The sequence below is a fragment of the Hydra vulgaris genome, chromosome 04, assembly GCF_038396675.1.
Source record: "Hydra vulgaris chromosome 04, alternate assembly HydraT2T_AEP".
Taxonomy (NCBI): domain Eukaryota; kingdom Metazoa; phylum Cnidaria; class Hydrozoa; order Anthoathecata; family Hydridae; genus Hydra; species Hydra vulgaris.
The window spans coordinates 46,135,001-46,155,000 of NC_088923.1; the positions used below are offsets into that span (position 1 = coordinate 46,135,001).

General features: G+C 27.3%; 2 protein-coding genes across 6 annotated transcripts in view; one reads left to right on the plus strand and one right to left on the minus strand.

Moving 5' to 3' along the window:
- Positions 1 to 9,104, minus strand: part of LOC136079838 (uncharacterized) — a 97,209-nt gene extending 88,105 nt beyond the window's left edge. The window contains exons 1-2 of one of the 2 annotated variants that reach the window (XM_065796451.1): positions 8,982 to 9,090; positions 1 to 3 (exon numbers count right to left, since the gene is read on the minus strand). The exon at positions 1 to 3 is cut by the window's left edge and continues 194 nt beyond it. The gene's annotated coding sequence lies outside the window, so the exon portion shown is untranslated. Of the gene's footprint in view, positions 4 to 8,981 lie in introns of both variants that reach the window. The other variant, XM_065796450.1, reaches the window with a different exon arrangement.
- Positions 9,105 to 9,230: 126 nt separating this feature from the next.
- LOC105846817 (meprin A subunit alpha) overlaps positions 9,231 to 20,000 on the plus strand; it is an 81,210-nt gene continuing 70,440 nt past the window's right edge. For 2 of the 4 annotated variants that reach the window (XM_065796453.1, XM_065796456.1), the window contains exon 1: positions 9,235 to 9,443. The gene's annotated coding sequence lies outside the window, so the exon portion shown is untranslated. Of the gene's footprint in view, positions 9,444 to 14,817; positions 14,938 to 20,000 lie in introns of those variants that run through there. The other 2 variants (XM_065796454.1, XM_065796455.1) reach the window with 2 other exon arrangements.

A 20,000-nucleotide genomic window follows, 5' to 3' on the forward strand; every position in this document is an offset into this window, starting at 1 on the left:
GCGCTAAATAAAAACATTTCTTAAATAACAACTTTCATAAATAACAATTTTTCCATTATGTCCATGACTATAGTTGATAGCAGTCTGAGTACATCATATTTTCTTAATAAACTAATTAATGAAATAAAATTAATAGAATAAACAATGAAATGAGTGCTGATATATATAAATATGATATATCAGCACTCATTTCATTGAATGGCTATTGATTTAACTTCTTTCTATTTTAACTAGATTCTTTATCAGATTGAATTTACAAAAACTTGTAACAATATTTATTTTTTGCATCGATTAGTTCAATGTAATAACTATTTCCATGCACAATTTATTAATTTCATTTTTTTTTAACAGTTCAATATCTCATAACTAAAAATCAATCAAATATTTCACTTTGCTTGTTAACATTTTAATGTAATAGTATAAACATTATAAAATTATATTGTTAAAATAGATTTTAGTTATTACTAATATGATATCAAAAACCTTTGGCTTTTTATAATAACGGAAATTTTATAGAAAAAAGAAGGTTTTATAAAAGTTTTAAAGAAAAACTAAAAGAAAAAATATAGATAAGTTGAAGAAAATTAAAGAGAGTAAAGGGAAAAAAAAAGTAATAAAAATGCAAGTAACATTAAAAATTGGAAAACAAAACAAAACGATTAAACAAAAGAAAAAAGAGAATTCAAAACAAGTAAATAAAAAAAAAAAAAAAAGTGAAAGAAAAATGCAACAATCGAATAATATTTAAAAAAGAACTACAAAAAAAATGAAAACGGACAAGACAAAGACTTTTTTTTTTAGTTTTAATTGTTTTTTACAGTATCTTGTATTGAAATATATTTGTGTGCATTTTTATATTGTCGTGTAATTTTATTCTTTGTTTGTTTTGTTATGTATTTTTGTGCATTGTTTACTTTTTTTATGCATTATAAATCATTTTTCTACAATAAATGTTTGTATCATGTGGTAAGCTGTTATGCTTTGTCAGTATATACTGATTGTAACTTCCCTTGTCTGTACTTATAAACTAAATTGTTTTTTGAAAATTAATAGGCTTTTTAATATTATATAATTATTTACTGTTGTAGTAATTGTCACTTAATTTATAAATATTATTGCTGTTATTGCTGTTAATATTATTATCATTGCTATTGGTATTTAAAGTTTATTTTTTCTATTTAATTTTTACTTAGGATTAATCGTAAGTAAAAAAAACAACATACTAATCTATTTTTTTTGAAATTTTTTTTTACTCGTATTACTGCTATTTTTATCTGTTTACTTAATTTTAATTTATTTTTTAGTTATTATTGGTGTCGTTACTGTTTTAGTTTGTAAATTTATCTTGATTTTATTTTTTAAGTTTAGTTTTTGTTAACTTTTTGTTAAGTTTTTGTTTGAATTTTGTTATTATTATTTGTTATTCGTATTATATAATATTATTATATTACTTATATAGTATTCATTTTCATTATATATGTTATAAATATTAATTAATCATTGTCATTTTTTCTATGATAACTGTTTTTTATCCCACAGAAGGTTGTAACTGTTTGTAACTTTTCTAATTTGTGCATATAATATTCAGTTATCGTTTAGGATTCTATTAATGATCTATCTTTATTATAATTTACTATCTTTATTATCAATGTTGATATTTTTCTATTATTATCTTTATTATAATTATCATTATTATTCTTATAACTATTATCACTGTTATTTTTATTGTTATTATTTTTATTAATATTATTATTACTATTTGTATCATTAATATTATTCGGTATCATTTTCATCAGGTTTTTACTTTAAATTAGTTTTAAACTATTTATAAATATCCTTGATTGTTAGATCTTAATCAGAAAAATATATGATATGATATGATGGTATGAAATGTTAACAATATTTATCAAATATATAATGTCAGATCAGGTTATCCTGCTACTAGTAACATGTAACCCAGTACAATCTGCTTCATGTCCTGCTGCCTTGTAGGATACGCCTTTTTAGGCAAAGGCTAGGAGATGCCAACTCCGATTTAAAACACCACCAGCCTTGGGGCACTTGGTTGAGTAGAGACTAGAGATGGTGTCTTGATAAAAATACTCATCTTGGGCAGATGTTAAATGCACCCGGCTATTGTCTTATAGAAGGCCTTCTAGGCAAAGATTTAAGGGGTAAACAGCTTCTATCTGTTGATCAGCCTCGCACCCTTTCTTCATCTATTAGGCTGGCGCAGGTGTATTTTTAATACATTCTTTCCAATTTAGGATGTTAAATGTTGGATCTTCTTGACTCAATGCATGTGTTTTGCTTGTGTCTCTGTTTTTATGACTAGGCAACTCATTCTATTATCTCCTAATGAGGGTACAGCTCTAAAACTCAGTTTTATGGTTCTGAGGCCGGCTGGTAGTCAGGTTTTCCGAACTCTGTGGTAGCTCTCAGAGAGGCTGATTCCATCAACAGCTGAAAAATATCAAAGTATTAACAGTGACATGTTGCGCATGGAGGTGTCCCTGTTTGTACTTTTGGTGTGCATTGCGGAGGCCACATTTGGAGCCATTTGTTACGGCTTAGGGTTTATAAGTAGTAATGAGACAATTGCTTGGGCTATTAAACAGTGTTCTGAGTACTATCTATGCTTTGAGTCAAGTTCTAAAACCTAATTTAAAAATGAATAAAGTACCAAAAACTATAAAACACAAAAAACCATCATCATCACCAAGTTCTCTAAACCTATCATTCACTAATATTCGTGGTCTTCGAAGTAAGTTATCTTCTGTTGAGTCTTATCTCTTGCAATGTTCAACAGACCTACTTGCTCTTTGTGAGACTAATTTGAGTTCAGCTCTCTCATCTTGCGATCTTAGTGTTGATGGTTATCTTCCTTTAATTTGTAAAGACTCCAATAGTCACATGCTTGGGCTGGGCATTTACATTCGTAAGAATTCACCCATTTGTCGTGAAGCTAGGTTTGAATCCACAGACTATTCTTTCATGTGCTTTCATTTAGCACCACTTCACTCTATTGCCTTTCTCTTTGTTCTATATCGCTCTCCTTCATCTCAAGACTGCACACTTTTTGACGTTATTTCTGATCATATTGACCAAGCCATCTCTCTTTATCCATCAGCTAATATAGTTGTTGTCGGTGACTTTAATGCTCACCACTCTAAATGGCTTGGCTCTAGTTTCAGTGATTCTGCAGGCATTAAAGCCCACTTTTTTTGCCTTTCACAATCCCTAACTCAAAGAGTCAACTTTCCAAATCGCTTTCAAGACAATCCGAATCATTTACCTTCTCTACTCGCACTTGACTAGAATTTGAAACAAGACTTATGTCTTGTTTCTAATCCTAATTCATTCTCGTGTTACTCGTCATTTAATTAAGTGTCATCCTTTTTCTGTGACTGCTACTAAGTGCTCCAAAAATGCTTATTCGTCTAGTTTTTTTCCTCGAACATGATCTCTTTGAAATTCGCTTCCTTCATCTTGCTATCATGACTCATATAATTTGCAATCTTTTAAGTCGTCTGTCAATCGTTATCTTGCTCTACAATCTTCATCTTTTCTCTTTCTCTTTCAGTAACTTCCAACTTTAATTATTGGCTGCTTGCAGCTTTGTTGGAAGCGAAGATGTTTAAAAAAAAATATCGTTCTCTCTGTCTATGCAAATGGAGTAATATAATTTTTTCTGATCGTTTTAACCAAATTTTTTAAAATCAAATTTTTTGATTGTTACAATCAAAAATATTTTCGTGGATACTAAATTAATTTTAAAAGCAAGCTGAAAATTTACAATCATTGTAAATTTTCAGCTTGCTTTTAAAATTAATTTTGTACCTGCGAAAATCTTTTTTTATTGAATATCTTTAAAAAAATTCAATGCTAAAGTTTACCATAAGTTACCCTTAATTTATGGTAGTTTAGCTCAAACTAATTAATTAAAAGAATTCCATCTTAACTAATATTAGTTACTCACTTATATTTGTAAAGAACTCATTTTCTACAAAAATTAAAGCACAGCTTTTAAAGCTACAATTAGTAGAGATAAGCTCGAATAACTGTTGTTCGACTAGTTCTTTAATTGGCACGCTGGAGCATAGTTACTAGTTAAGTTATTTTAAGGCTGCCAACAATCTCTTAAAAAAAAAGCATTATGAATTTGTGTAAAACTTAAAAACCTCGTATTTGTTTTGCTGTTATATTACATTATTAAAATCATTAGAAACTATGGTTACGTATCATTCCGACCAGTAGGAGCTAGCAGAGGTAACTCGCAGCGGTTTTTACTTGTAATGAAGATTTATTCTGATTTTTTTGTTTTTGTTTTTGGATTTTTTTGTGTTAGTTTGCTTGTTTGCTTTTTCTTTGGTTTTTTGGTTTGTTTTTTTTTGTTTTTTTTGTTATCTAATTCCATTTTTATATAAATATATATAAAGTATTGAGGGATCCAGGAAGTTGTAGGGGAAGGAGGGGAGAGGGCTGTTGAAATATTTTTGTATTTTTTATAAGTAAAAAAATAAAAAGACATTTTAGGACTTTAAATTCTGGTGGAGGAAGGGGGGGAGGGGAGGAATGCATACCCCATCCTTAACCGTCGCTTATATAAAGATATTCATAAAAAAAAAATTTAATTTATTTCCAAATCTTCAATCATGCCATAATCAATAGTAAAAGTATTTATCTCGTTTGGTTCGGGTTTTATCGGGTCGAAAAATAAATATAAATTAGATGAGAAAAAAAAAGCTTGAACAATATATAAACAGTATTAAAAATAGATAAGTTTTGTAAAAAAAATGCCAAAAATGTATTTATTTTTATCAAAGTGTATTTAGTATTAGTATTAGTAGTAGTAGTATTACATTTTTATTAAAAATAATACTATGTTTAAAACTCAGCAGCCGTGGCGCAGTTTTTAGAGTTCTGGCTCAACAGGTCCGAATTTAACGCCAGTTATAGGCCAATAAGTGATATTGGTAAGAAAGGAGGCGTTAACTTCCTAATGAAATGCTCTTTCGTAGTGCTCTGTGATAAGACCAGAAGACTTCTGCGAGCACTTTAATAACTACATATATTTATTTTTTTCTACGAGTATTTTTTGTGAAAATTGATAGAAATATTGTATTTTGACTACTATATGTAGTTAATATACGTCAGAACCGATTAGAACAAGGATCTTTAGTGGGTTAAGGCACTTTTTTAAAATATTTTAACTAAGTTCATGTTAACGCCGATGAGCGAAAGTGATCTTAAGACTCAAAAATGGTGTTCGTTAGATTCACCATTAGGTGTAGTAAAAAGGTTTTGAAAATTATATAAAAAAAGAAAAGTTTCTTTAAATTTAAAAAAAACCTGAATCAAAAAAAGTTATAATATCTAAAGGGTCTTGTTTGAACATAAAACGCTAATAAATCATGCTAATTCAAAATAAAAGAATTCGAATATTTTGTAAATCGCCTTTACTACACCGAGCATGGCGCACAAAATAAACAAGAAGCTGCAGTAGATAAAAGTTATTGGTGTTTATGAGCTTTTTTTTGTTTAAAAAATGCGTTGATATGGCGTAACTACGAAGTTCAACAATCTACTATGGCAAAAAAAACAGACAATTTTACATACTTCCATTTTTTTTTATCTAAAAAAATAGTTATAAGCGTTTTCTATATATAACTTTGAATTTAGAAAATCAATTTTCAAAAAATTGATTTTTTTTAATAATCTGTTAATAGATTTATAACAGACGAAGGAAGATAGTTAGACAGTCAACAGATAAAGGAAGATAAAAAAAAAAAAAAAGTTTTAAAAAGGGAGAGGAGGAGGGGAAGGAAGAGTAAAATATTATATATTATACTTTATTATATTTTTTATTTTATTTTATTTATTTGTTTATTTTTAATTATTTACTATAAGATTTATAATATTATACGGGCAGGTTATTAAATTTAGTTTTGTTTCTTTTTTAGTCCTAATTACGGAATTTCAGTTTATCATTTTCCCCGGAAAAAGTAGTTAACTGAAATCCGAAACCTCGGAAAATTTTTACTGGGATCCCGGAATATTTATTTCGGATTCCGTGGATTTCAATGTTTATCTACAAGACATCTAAACTGTACAAGTAATGTTCACTAACATTACAATAGAACATGTCCTTTTGTTGAATTGACTCACGTATTTAATCTTTGTGAGGCTCTTATTGTTCGTTCGGAGCGCTTTACTTGCTGTTCGTTATATTCTTGAAAATTATTTTAAACTTGAACGACATCATTTTAATATCTTCCTTTAGCATTTTTGATTTATAAAGAACATCGTTGAGTGATTATTTAAATATTGAAAGTCTGGAGAACGGCGACACAGGTGTAAGATATGATGATGAGTTGCATACCTGATTTGCAGTTCGACGTCAAACAATAAGGCACTTTGCTTCTCAACTACACCTGGTATTCAGATTGTTCGTTTAATTGTTCTGCGTATGTGTTCAATTATACCGTTAACTTGGACTCCTTGATATTTCAAATAAGAATACCACTCTTGAGCAAAACTTGTAAACGTGTTGAACCAAGATTTTCTGTCTATTAGAAACTTCACTTTACGGAGTAAAAATCAATTGAGTTGCACTAGTTTCTATATGCTATTGCTGCTGAAACTTCCTTAACCAATATGTTTGTTTATTTTGCAAATGAAGTTATAATGTCTGAGCATACGTTTTTCTGTTCAAGTATTCCAATTGCACACACTGTTCTGCACTATTTTTGGGGGCTCATGAATGTTGATCAGCTAACTTTATTTCATATGGAACATTTTGTACTATATATGGATAATAGTACTCAACCGTCTTTGTATTATTTGAAAGTATAATAATAGGAGGAGATAACGATAAGCCTAATAATAGTAAAAATATAGAAAAAGGAGGAGATAACGAAAGCTTAATAATGGCAATATCATTTTAGATCAGTTATCCGAATCTATGACTGAAAGATCAGAAAATTTGTGAAAAAAAGACAACTTTGTCGTTAGTTGCAATAAACCAACCATGCGTCAAGAAATCAATTTGTTTAAAGTTACTAACAAAAAATCTCATAGTTTAGATATACTTTATAATGCCCTTTTATTCCAATTTAAAAGCTAAAAAAGTGTTTAGTTCCTGTGGCTCGTTTTTTATAAAACATAGAACTAGATTGTCACGCAGGAAGCTGGTTTTCTAAAAAGTATAAAGCAATTCATTCACACAAATTCAGACACAAAAAACTAATTATACACTGGGATGCAGACGCCATTTGCGATATTTACTTTCTGACGTTACAAAGCTAACTTTCTTAATTTTTAAAAATCAGTTAATCAATTTAAATATGAATAGCTATTGACTGATTTAAATGTTATAAAAATAAGGCAGAGTTTATACAAAAAAGTTTGAAAAATATTATTTATAAATAAGTAAACTCTTAAAGATTGTAAAAGCTTTTTTAAAAAAGTTAAAAACACCTTTAAAACGCCTTTAAAACGCCTTTAAAAAATCAATATGACTACTTAAAACTCAAACTTCAAAATAAAATGTTCTTAGCAAGAAATGAATAATACTAATAAACAAATCAGACGTTTCCCTTTCCCCAGATGATCATGGCTGAAAATAAAAGTATTCATGAATCAAATGCTCTAACTGATAAATTTAACTTGATGCATTAATTTAATTTGGTTGCAAGATGACTTGCAACCAAACCTCCCCAGAGGGCACAGACCTACGCGGGACGTCAATATGACGTCCTATGACGTCATAAGCGTATAGGACGTCCTTAAGACGCCCAGCAGACGTTCTGTGCCCACTGGGTCTATTTAAAAGGTTTATAAGTTCATATAGATAAATGCATCTTTTTTTATCATTAGAAGAACTTAAAAAGTCTCTAAAAGTTATATAGTGCATCTGGAAACAATGACGTAAACGATAAAACAGTTATTAACGTTTTAAACACTAATATGATATTCCTTATAGAATATATGGAACATCTATCAAAAAGTATTTTTCTAAGTAATTGAAAAAAGTTGCAAAATTTATTTCATTTTTGATAGTGGGAGATCGTTATAATAACAGTAGTTATTTTAACGATAATTCTTTCTTTATTTTTTATAATTTTAATGCATTATGTACGATAAAATATAAAAATACTAAATAATATAAAAATATTGTGAGGGAAAACAATCAAAAATATTTTTATAGCAGTCTAAAACACGAAACATTTTTGATTAATTTTGCGGATCTGTTTTATTATTTCAAACCCGTTTTTTAATGAAACAAAAATTTTTTAAATAAACATTATACTGTTCCAGTGTTACAGTTTTATCTAGGGGATCGTCCATAAATTACGCAATGCCAATATTATTTAAAAAACAAAAGTTTTTCTTTAAACTTTATGGGCTATTTGGATTTTTTATTTAACTTGAAAGAAAACTTTTGATCTTTTTTGTTTTGTTTATTAGGGGTCGTCCATAAATTACGTCACGCAATTTTTAACCAATTTTGAATCCTTTACCACCCCCCACCCCAACCCCCCTCGTCAAAACATTGCAACATTTTAGTAACAAGTCCCGTATGAGTCGTCATGAAACCACGAACTCCTCACCCCATAGAGCGTGACGTTATATATGGACGACCGCTTAGTGAAATTTAGCGTAGCATTTATGGACAATCAATTTTTTGTTTCAAATCTATATTTAACTGTATAGTTTACATATTTAAACTATATGACAAATAAAATATTGCCATAAAATTTAATTACATTAAAATGCATATAACTATTAAAACATGCATAGCTATAATAATACATATAAATATATTGCAATATATTGCAATAAAATAAATACAACAGTAAACGCATTTTTATTGATGAAGTATTATGTTACGTATTATAGATTGTCATATGTTGCAAATTAAATAATTATATTGCCATATATGATAAGTTATTACTATATATTGTTAATAACTAACTTACTCTAATTTTTAATCTGAGATTTTGTTGAATAAATATATGTAAAATTATAAAGTTTAATTTTTATTATATATAGTTTTTTGACACTCAATGTACTCAAAAAAAGAAACAGAAAAACAAACAAAGCGTGTAATTACAAAAACAAACCAAGCAAATCGTAAACATAAATGGTTAAATCAATGCAAACTTTGTTTGTTTTTATCTTTAATGACAAAAATAATTCTGAGTTCAGATTTAGTAAATACTTTTTCTAGTTGTCTTTGGTTTTAGTCTTTGAGCTCTGTTGCCCGAACAGAAATTTTTTTTTAAGTATTAATGAGTGGTTTTAAAGAGTATGAAGTTAAATAACATTTTTAAGTGGCATTCGTTATTAAAAAATAAAATGATCTCTGGTGCCTCAAAAAAAAGTTCGTTAACTTGTCCTACCCTTAGTAAGTTGTAAGTTGGTGGAAATTATAAAAAATGGTTAGTAATGTATTTTAAGTACAAAAGTTTTATAAATTTTACTATTTACTTTAACAATAATTTCAAGACAAAAATTAAATATTACTTTAAGCTAGTACCAAATATAAATAGTTCGCATAATTAGCTTAAAAAACAACCCACTTTTTTTGTAGTTAAAAAAATCCCCTGAAAATTTAAAAAAAGTAGTTAAATTGAAATTTTTTTTTCTAACTTATATATATATATAGACACACACACACACACACACACACACACACACACACACACACACACACACACACACACACACATACATGTAAGTAGTATTAAGAGTTTAATAATAGGAACAACCGTTTTACATCATAGCAAAGCTGTTTCACAAAGGACTAGCACAAGATGTTTTAAAGACATATAATTTTTGATGCCTAAAAGGTGTTAACATTTGGACGCTTGTTAAATCGTAATAAGATATATGAGATATTTTGTTGCCATCATATTTATCTATCTATTCTTACCAACTAATGATCTCAGCATGTCCCTACTGAGTAATGATCTTAGCATATTTGTTAAACATCTTCATGCCCGGAACATGCATTACGACCTATAAATTCTTTATTGAGATAAAAAGTATTCTAAATAAAGATAAATTTAAGCAACACTGTTTTGACTAACTCATTAAATCAAAGCCAAATTTTGCACAAAGTTAGTTTAACTATTTCCGGTAACTATTACAACGATTCATGACATTAAATTACATATATTTTGTTGTAAAATCATTTTTCAAAGACCTCTGTTGTATAGCAACTAACCCCAACTACGGCGTTGGTTGTCACAGAGTGTGGGGCTAGTTGTCACATTTCTTGGCTTGTTTTGATTGTAACCAGTTAATGCCAATATGTGTACAACTTATTTTATTAATTTAGTTCTGAAACTAATGTTTTTCCGTTTATTCAGAGAACAAAAAATTTTTTTTAATGATTCCACCTCTTTAAGGCCAAGATCACTATAGTCGAGGACTATGAAGAGATTGGGTCATGATTAGAGATTTAATTTGATAAAAGAGAATCTTTTATACTTCCGTTTAGTTGATTAGATGGTATCGAAATAAATTTTTTAAATTTTTTATTTGGTGCTTCTTGTTGAACTGAATACTGTTGGCAGATTTTTTTATTTGAATTAGCATGTAAAAAATTCGATTTGGACAATTAGTTACATAATTAGAATAACAATCAGCATCAGTAAAGCTGTCAGGATTTAAAAGTAAATATCTATTGCAATAAAACCACTCAAAATATTCTTGAGAGATACAGCCTGTGATACAGCTTGTGATGTCGTACTTTCAAATAACTTTATACAGCACTAACCAAGAATTGGAAGAAGCTGTTTAAAAAAACAACGTACGCAGTTAGTTTGCCTCGGCAACCATCCTCATTTATTTTTTGACGAGTAAACTCTTCTATATTAGTGGAAAGACACCTCTAAATTTATCCAAAAGTGTGTGAATTTTATGAGAGTTTATTTTAGATTACGCTTCTCAAATGAATAAAAAACTTTATAAATTTAAATTCAAAACAAAATAAAATAATTTCCATTTAGAAAAAAGAATAATTCTAAGTATGTGAAAATCAATTTTTTCATATCAAAAACACATATAAACAAATTATTTTTTTTTTACAGGCTCATGAAAATAACTGTGTATCTTAACATTCTATTTACTCAAATATAATTAACGAAGTATAATATTATTATAATATCAGTAAGCGTAGCCAAGTATTAGGCTGTAGATAGAAACAAACGTAGTTTTAGCAATTTATCTATATGAAAAACATTATTAGAAATATAGTAAAATGATTTTATACTAATAATATTTAAAAAACAAGTTTTTTTCAAAATTGGTTTTTTTATAAAGCTAAATTCAAACTATAAAATAACTTACAATAAAATAAGTAACAACTAAAAACAAATCACAAAATTTTTAAACAGAAAAAGTTACATATTACGCATAAAGTTATATATATGCATAAAGCCTATCAACCTAAGCTCAATGGTATAATTACATCAACAGCTCCTCATGACGGATACCTACGTTTTTGGGCTCATAATCCATGCTCGCTCAACAGACAAAAACTTGATGAATTAGCTGACATATTAAAAGCAACATCTAAAAACGCAATCCTGGATATAATTTTTGTTGCAGAGACTTGTTTTAATGAGTTTTCACAAGCAGAATTGACAGGTTATAACCTGTATCGACAAGATCGATACAGGTTATAACCTGTCTCAGCTCTCGCAAGGGTAGTGTGGCTTTATACATCAAGAATAGTATCAATGTTTTCGAACTCAAAATTAGCCAACTAAACCGAAAAAAGTTGAACAAGTTTTGCAATCTTTTGCTTTTGGCAAGAAGAATATTCTTCTTGGATCAATGTACCGACCACATTATATGAACGACACGATGCTCCTTGAGACAATAGCGTCACTAGCAAAATCGAAGGCGGTATTGAACATTATTTGATGCGCAACGATGCAGGTTTACGATGATTTTAATTTCGGCCACACAAATTACAAACAAAAACACGTAAGTGGAAGAATAGCCACAGTAGGTCATGTTTCCGAAAACTGGCTTAGCAATACGGCTTTTCAGGCACGCCTTGCGGATAATCACAAGTAATAACTTTCCGCATATAGTCTGTCCAAAGCGCACCTTGTCCAAAGCGCACCAAAAAGTACTCTAGTCCTAATCATGATTAACAAGCCGGATCGTATCATCGACTTCAAAAAGGAAAGGTCATTGGGGAATACAGCACAAGGACAAGAACACAGCTTAATTTTTTAAGACCACGAAAGTTGAAAAGAGGCAATAATTAAATACGATGACACGCTATTTATGAAATAAGGCAGAGTACAAGGAAATATCAAAATACCTAGAATCACTTGACTGGAAAACTTTATATAGTGGCCTCTCAAAGAACAAGTGTTACCATATTTTTTGTCAAAAGTTAGAATACGCTTTCAAGCTTTATATACCAACTACGATCACTCTTTCCGTTGAAGTTGCCAACTCAAATAAAAAAAGAACTCTGTGGGTAATGTACATAGCCGCTGGGCGCTTTACGTACAAAATCTTTTGTAAAAAATATAACGAATTAAGCAAACAGGTTGCGAAAGAAGTTAAAAAAGCAGTCCAAGGTTTCGAATCAACTATAGTTCTAGCCTAAAAGAATAACCCAAAATTGATTCATGCCTATATTAACAAAGTGCAAAAAGGTAAACACCAAATACGAGTTTTAGAAGACAGTACAGATGAAAGCGCAGTTGATGAGGAGGAAATATGTAGAACTTTAAGACTACTTTCAATCGGTTTCCGCACAGTCCGATGCCAGACTTCAAATCAAGGACGGAAGCTTTACGACGCAGTTTATTGCATGTGATGAATTACAGAAAAGACTTGAAAACCTTGACAATGGACATCGACGACGTCCATCCAAAGCTACTATAAATGTGCGCAGCAGCGTTTTCCGTTTTACTTATCTTTTTTTTTTTAGACTTCACTTTCTAAAGGTGAGTTGCCAACGACTAAAGCGCCCAAATATAACACCGATATTCAAGAAGGGCTCCAAACTAAAAGTATCTAATTTCAGACCACGGTGGTGTATTCCACTGCAAAACAACACGGTTCGTGAAGAATTTCTCTCTTAACATGCAATTGAGAACTCTTTTCTGTGCAAGTCTTTGATTATGATTTTATCCTCCTATTTCTTTTTTTTTTTTTAATTTGTTTTGTTAGATTGAGAATTATTAAAAAAAAAATTTTTTTTTAAAATAAATAGATAAAAAAAAGAACAAAATGTATATATATATATATATATATATATATATATATATATATATATATATATATATATATATATATATATATATATATGTATATATATATTTATAAATATATATATATATATATATATATATATATATATATATATATAAATATATATATATATATATATATGTATATATATATACATATAAATAACAAAAACAAAAAGATAAAAAGTGAATGCACACATTCAGATATAAATACATGGCTAACAATTAGGGGTACTTTTTACATAAGATTTCAAGAATATATAGTATAAACTTTTTTACATCCTCGGTAATAAACAAATAATAAAATTAAATCGTGTAAAAGTTTACAATAGAATTTTTTTTTTTTTAATATGTGTATATATAAAATTAATAAATATATTCATAATTATATAAATCAAATCATAAGAGTACTCTTATTTAACGCCTTAGAAGAAATTTAATTCAATGTCGTTTAGTAGAAGGAGAGTTTAGTAGAAGTTAGAGTTTGCCTTAGTTTTGTTTTAAATTAGTTAAGCGAAGAGAGTGTTTTAAGATCATCATTTAAAAGTGTATTCCATAATTTAGGTCCTCGGTTTGTGATTGAGTATTTAGTGGCTGAATAATAGGTTTTGGATTGACTAAAGTTATTTTTTGAGAATCTTGTGCTGTATATATAATTTATTTTTTTAAATATTGAGTAAAATAAAGGCGGTGCCGTTTTTTATCAAGTTTAAACATAAATATAAGAATTAGGTAAAGATTTATTTTGAAAACATTTAATATATTGAGTTTTCTAAAAAATATTTTTGTGTGGGAGAGTCGACCTTCATTTGTGATAATCCTAATAGCATGTTTTTGTTTGCAGAGAAGTTTATTTATTTTTGTAACGCTGATGCTGCACCAAGCAATATTTGCATAGTTTAGGTAACAATGTATAAATTAAAAGTATATGTATTTCAAACAAGATTGGTTTAAAAACTGTTTGGTTCTAAAAAATAAAACAATGTTTTTGAAATTTTATTCTCAATTACATTTATATGTTCTCTCCAATTAATATTTTTATCTAGAATTTTAACGATATTTCCATTTTTATTAAATTATTATCGATAGAAAGATTCCGTAGTATTAATGGAATATATATTTTTTTATAAGCATGATGGAATAATGTGTATTTAGTTTTATTAATGTTTAGCGGTAGTTTATTGGGTTTAGAATTCAATTTGTATGACCAGAGCTGGCTTTAAACAACGGAGGTCCGTGGTTTAAAGCCAGCTCTGGTCATATAACCAACTTTGGTAAGGAAGTAGGTGTAAGCATCCAGGTTAAATGAGATTCCACAATGCTCTGTGATGCAACCGTAAGGATATCTTGGAGCACTTAAGTAAATAAAGATAAAGAATACAAAATGAAGCTATTTAACAAATCTGAACTCAAAATTATTTTTTTCATTAAACATTGATATAAACAATGTTTACATTTATTTTACCAAATGTTTATAGTACCATTTGATTTGTTTACGATTTGCTTGATTTGTTTTTTACCAATACACTTTTCTTTTTCTTTTTTTTTTGATAACATTTGGTGTCTTAAAACTATTTATAATAAAAATAAACTTCTTATAATTTTATATTTATTCAACAAAATCTTAAATCTCAGGATAAAAACAACAGTAAGCCAGTTATTAACATTATATAGTAATAACTTATAATAAATAGCAATTTTATTATTTAATTTGCAACATAGTTATGGCAACCTATAAAAAGGAATACATTACTTCATTAATTAAAAAAAAATTACTGCTTATTTATATTATTACAATTAACTGTACATGTTGCAATAGTTATACATGTTGCAATAGTTATACATGCTGGAATAGTTATACATGTTGCAATAGTTATACATGCTGCAATAGTTATACATGTTGCAATAGTTATACATGTTGCAATAGTTATACATGTTGCAATAGTTATACATGCTGGAATAGTTATACATGTTGCAATAGTTATACATGCTGCAATAGTTATACATGTTGCAATAGTTATACATGTTGCAATAGTTATACATGTTGCAAAAGTTATATGTATTATAATGTAATATAATAAAATAATCAAATTTTATTACAATATCTTATTGTTATAAAGTTTAGATATGTAAACCGTAAAATTAAATATAGATTTGAAACTAAATATATAAAACTGTACAATATATGCAAAGCTCTATATGTAGAGCTTATATATATACTATAACTATGTAACTATAGCAAAATTAGTGTAAAGAAGCTGATTCAGCATTTTTAATGAGTGATAAACATACTTTTGTTTTTAACACAACAACTTTTTTCAAAAATAATTATTTTGAATGACGGAATAAGAGGCAGTTTGGTGGAAAAAAGCATGCACCATTAATTGAGGTAAAAAAAGAAGACAAATCTCTGTTTGTCAAATTTTTATATATCATTTTGAGCGAAAAATTCCACCCCCAAATTTCTCTTCACTTTCAAATTTCTCTAAACGTTTTGGGAGAAACTTTAACCGTTGCAACGGTTAAAAACAACTTATTTTAACTTATTATACTATAATTCATAAGTATAACATATTTAGTGTTTTATAAAATTGAAGTTATATTATACATAAAACTAAAAAAAGGTTTTTAAGTCTGTGACAAATTATTGGATACATAAAAATTAGGTTTTGATGTACCTAATAATTGAAAGACACCAAATTTTTGTAGCGGAGGCATTACGATGAGTAGTACTTAATTGAGTTACTTATATTTAGTTAGGTAAAGAGATTTGTAAACGTTCATCATTTATTAATTAGTTTTACCGAAAACGATAGGCATGAAATATTTTTTCACTTATATATATAAAGCATTTAGGTTTAAGTTTGTTTATTTTAATAATTTTTTTTTTAATAATTACTGTTTTGAACGATTAAAACTAAGCGCAAAATTAATCGTAGAGATCGCGTGTTAAAGACTGTAAAAACATTTTTTAGGGTTTTACGAGGCAATATATAGTAATTTATTTGTAAATATAGGTAATTGAATAATAAAGTTGTATTGCAGTTGCTTTTTTAAATAAGAAATGTTCTAGATTTATTTGTGCCCATTACATTAGGAAATTGTATTTGTTTAATTGTTTTTTAAGTAAAATTGATTTAAACTGAATAATATAGACATTTTCCACAATTTTTTTTTCTTTTTTAAATAGTAAAAATGTTGTTATTAAATAGTAAATATACCACTTGTTGTCACCTAATAAATGATTTTTATAACAAAAATATCCAGATAACATTTTTAAGTAAGACGTTTTTTGGCTTAATGCAAGATTAAAAAAAACTATTTTAAGAAAATGTCTGAGTTTTATCTCTATTCTTATTGCGTTTCTATACCAGAAAACTTTTTTTTTAGGTTTTCAAACATGGTTTTGCAGGTTTTGAACAATTTTAAAATGTTTTTTACTTAAAAAGCACGTTGTTTACGAAAAGCGTAAGGGAAAAACGTAAAATTTATTTATTTATTGCACATCGCGCAGTATGTTTTCAAAAACGTTAACTACTTAAAACATTATCAACTGTGTAGATTATGCTTCATATAAACCTTCACAAAAAAAATATTTATAGTATTTATCTATATACCATTTTAATTAAATCTTTACTCAGAATGAAGATTTAATTGAAAAATTTTATTTAGGTTGTTAATCCAGCCATGTATACAGGGCTGGTTAAAACATTTTAGGCCTAGAGCTGTAAATATAGGAAGGCCTAATGTGACGGTCACGTTAAAATGCCGCGCGGAAATAAGACTATACTAGGGGTCAGGGTCACCTTTATTTTGGTTAACTTCTAATTTTAATTCTGTTGGTTGTTTTTGTCTGCTTGTAAAGGTTAAATTTTTAAAAATGGTTTACCACGCCAATATTTTCGGTAAATTATTTTTTTTTGAAGACTTGATTGTTGTTTTGATTTTTCCTCGTTGCAACCAAGTTTTAGCAGTCGTAGCGCAGTAGATAGTGCGCTTGCCTCAGAAGCTAGAGATCCGGGGTTCAACGATGCTCTGAGAAAGTTTTATAACATCGGTAAAGAAGAAGGTGTAAACTTCCTTTCAAAAGCTCTTCCGTGGAGCTCTGTGAGAAGACCATAAGGGTTTCTTGGGGCACCTAAAAAAATTAAAAAAAAAATAATTTTTGATATTCATGTCTCTATCATTCACATTCGAGGTTAATGTCTCTGTCAGTTCCATCTTCGAGGTTCTTTTCTCTATTCTTGAGACCTTTTTATTTATTTTATGGAGTGACATGCTGATAGAAATTAATCCTTTACTGTCTCAGTGACATCTGGAAAAGCACAATTTTCATTTTTTTTTTTGGAAAAAAAATAAACAAAGTTATCCTATATATTGAAAAAAGATCACGCGTCAGAGGACCTTATTTTTTCTAAGGGATTGGAGCTGCAGTTGCATTAGGCCCCGCTCTTATAAAGCCATATATATATATATATATATATATATATATATATATATATATATATATATATATATATATATATATATATACATATATATATATATATATATATATATATATATATATATATATATATATATATATATATATATATATATATATATATATATATATATATATATATATATATATACATATATATAAATATATATATATATATATATATATATATATATATATATTTATATATATATATATATATATATATATATATAAATATATAGACATATATATATATATATATATATATATATATATATATATATATATATATATATATATATATATATATATATATATATAATTTGTGTATATATATATATATATATATATATATATATATATATATATATATATATATATATATATATATATATATATATATATATATATATATATAATTTGTGTATATATATATATATATATATATATATATATATATATATATATATATATATATATATACATATATATATATATATATATATATATATATATATATATATATATATATATATATATATTGTATATATATATATATTTTTTTTGGACATTTGGATTCGCATTAGCAAATCCAAATGTCGAATGAAAAGCCATTGTCTTTCTAACAACATTGTTTATCAGGCCACCATTTATTCAAAAAAATCTGGAATACAAAGAAGAAAAGAAAAGTTTATTTTGGACTCAGCGAAACAACTTTTAAAGTTTGGTATGCAAACCACCAAATATCATTTAATGCAATTAGATATAAAATACAGAGTTATCTAAAGATGTATGGAAATAAAAAGAAAAAACTTTACACCTTTTGTCAAATGGAAGATTGTTAAGCAATGCAAACCATACAACCCAGCATCAAAAGTTTGCCACCTCTGTTTGAACGAGAAGTTTCAAATTTTACTGTATAAAGGAGAAAACCTACTTAACACAAAGATTGAAATAATCTCGAAGTGTAGGCACATAAATAAATTCCTTATTTCCTCATTTGATACCGCAGATTGATTCTGGTTGGTTAACATCACGTTTACGCCACGCTATACGTTAAAAACTTCAAAAATTTTGTTTCCATGGAGTCATCAGAACTCACGCCACCTTTATTCTAATTTTTAATTTCATCGTTTAATTTTTAATTTTGTGATATATGGCTGATGATTGCCGTTAAGCATGAAATTAAAAGTTCTATAATAAAAGTTTTTTCTTTTTCGTTTTTATTTATAAACCGCTCTGTTTTGAATTTTATATAAATCAAAATAAATTTTCTAAATATTGAGTTTTCAACGAACAAGAGTTTTGTATTATTTTCAACGAACAAGAGTTTTGTATTATTTTAATACAACACTTCATCAAACGATATATATATACATTTATATATAAATATATATATATATATATATATATATATATATATATATATATATATATATATATATATATATATATATATATATATATATATATTTATATATGTATATATATTTGTATAAAAGTTCAAAAACAAAACAACTGCAAATAAGACTACACTACTAACATAATTAAAGCATCTGATCATTGCAGCAGCCCCTTCAGGTCGGCATCAACTATTTGTGAATTGTAACCATGGTTTCTGTATAAATCGATCTTGGTAAAGTTACTATCAATATAGTCTTAGATTTTAACGTAAATTTAAAGTTAGTTAAATATGATGATGTTGCTATCAACATAGTATTTAACGTAATTTTAAAATTGATTAAATGAATTTGTATAAATATAAATTTAAAGTTAATTAAATACTGAAAAATATAAAATTGACTATTGGAGCTGATTTTCGACACAAAGTCACAACTTTATAATTCTGTAAAACTATTTGAGCTAAGTGAACTACATCACAAGTTTGCAATAAGAAGCAGCTTGAAAAACTAAATTTTACTCATATTTGCTACAGTGTGCCCGCTCAAGCTAAAAAATTGCTCATATAATGCAGTTTTTGAAGTCTAAATTTATAAATTATAGCTTTAAAAGTCGCGCTTTGATTTTAAGAGATTGGCTATAAGACGAAATGTTTTCTGATGCTTTTTTTTTTTTTGCAAATGACTTTTTTTGCTTGACTAATGTAAATGAGTAACAAATAATAATTTTTTTAAATAATATTTAATGAAAAAGTATAGGTGATAAGTGTGAATTTATTTGTAAGTCTTAAATCGATGTAAGTATGACTCTAAAAATTTATTTAC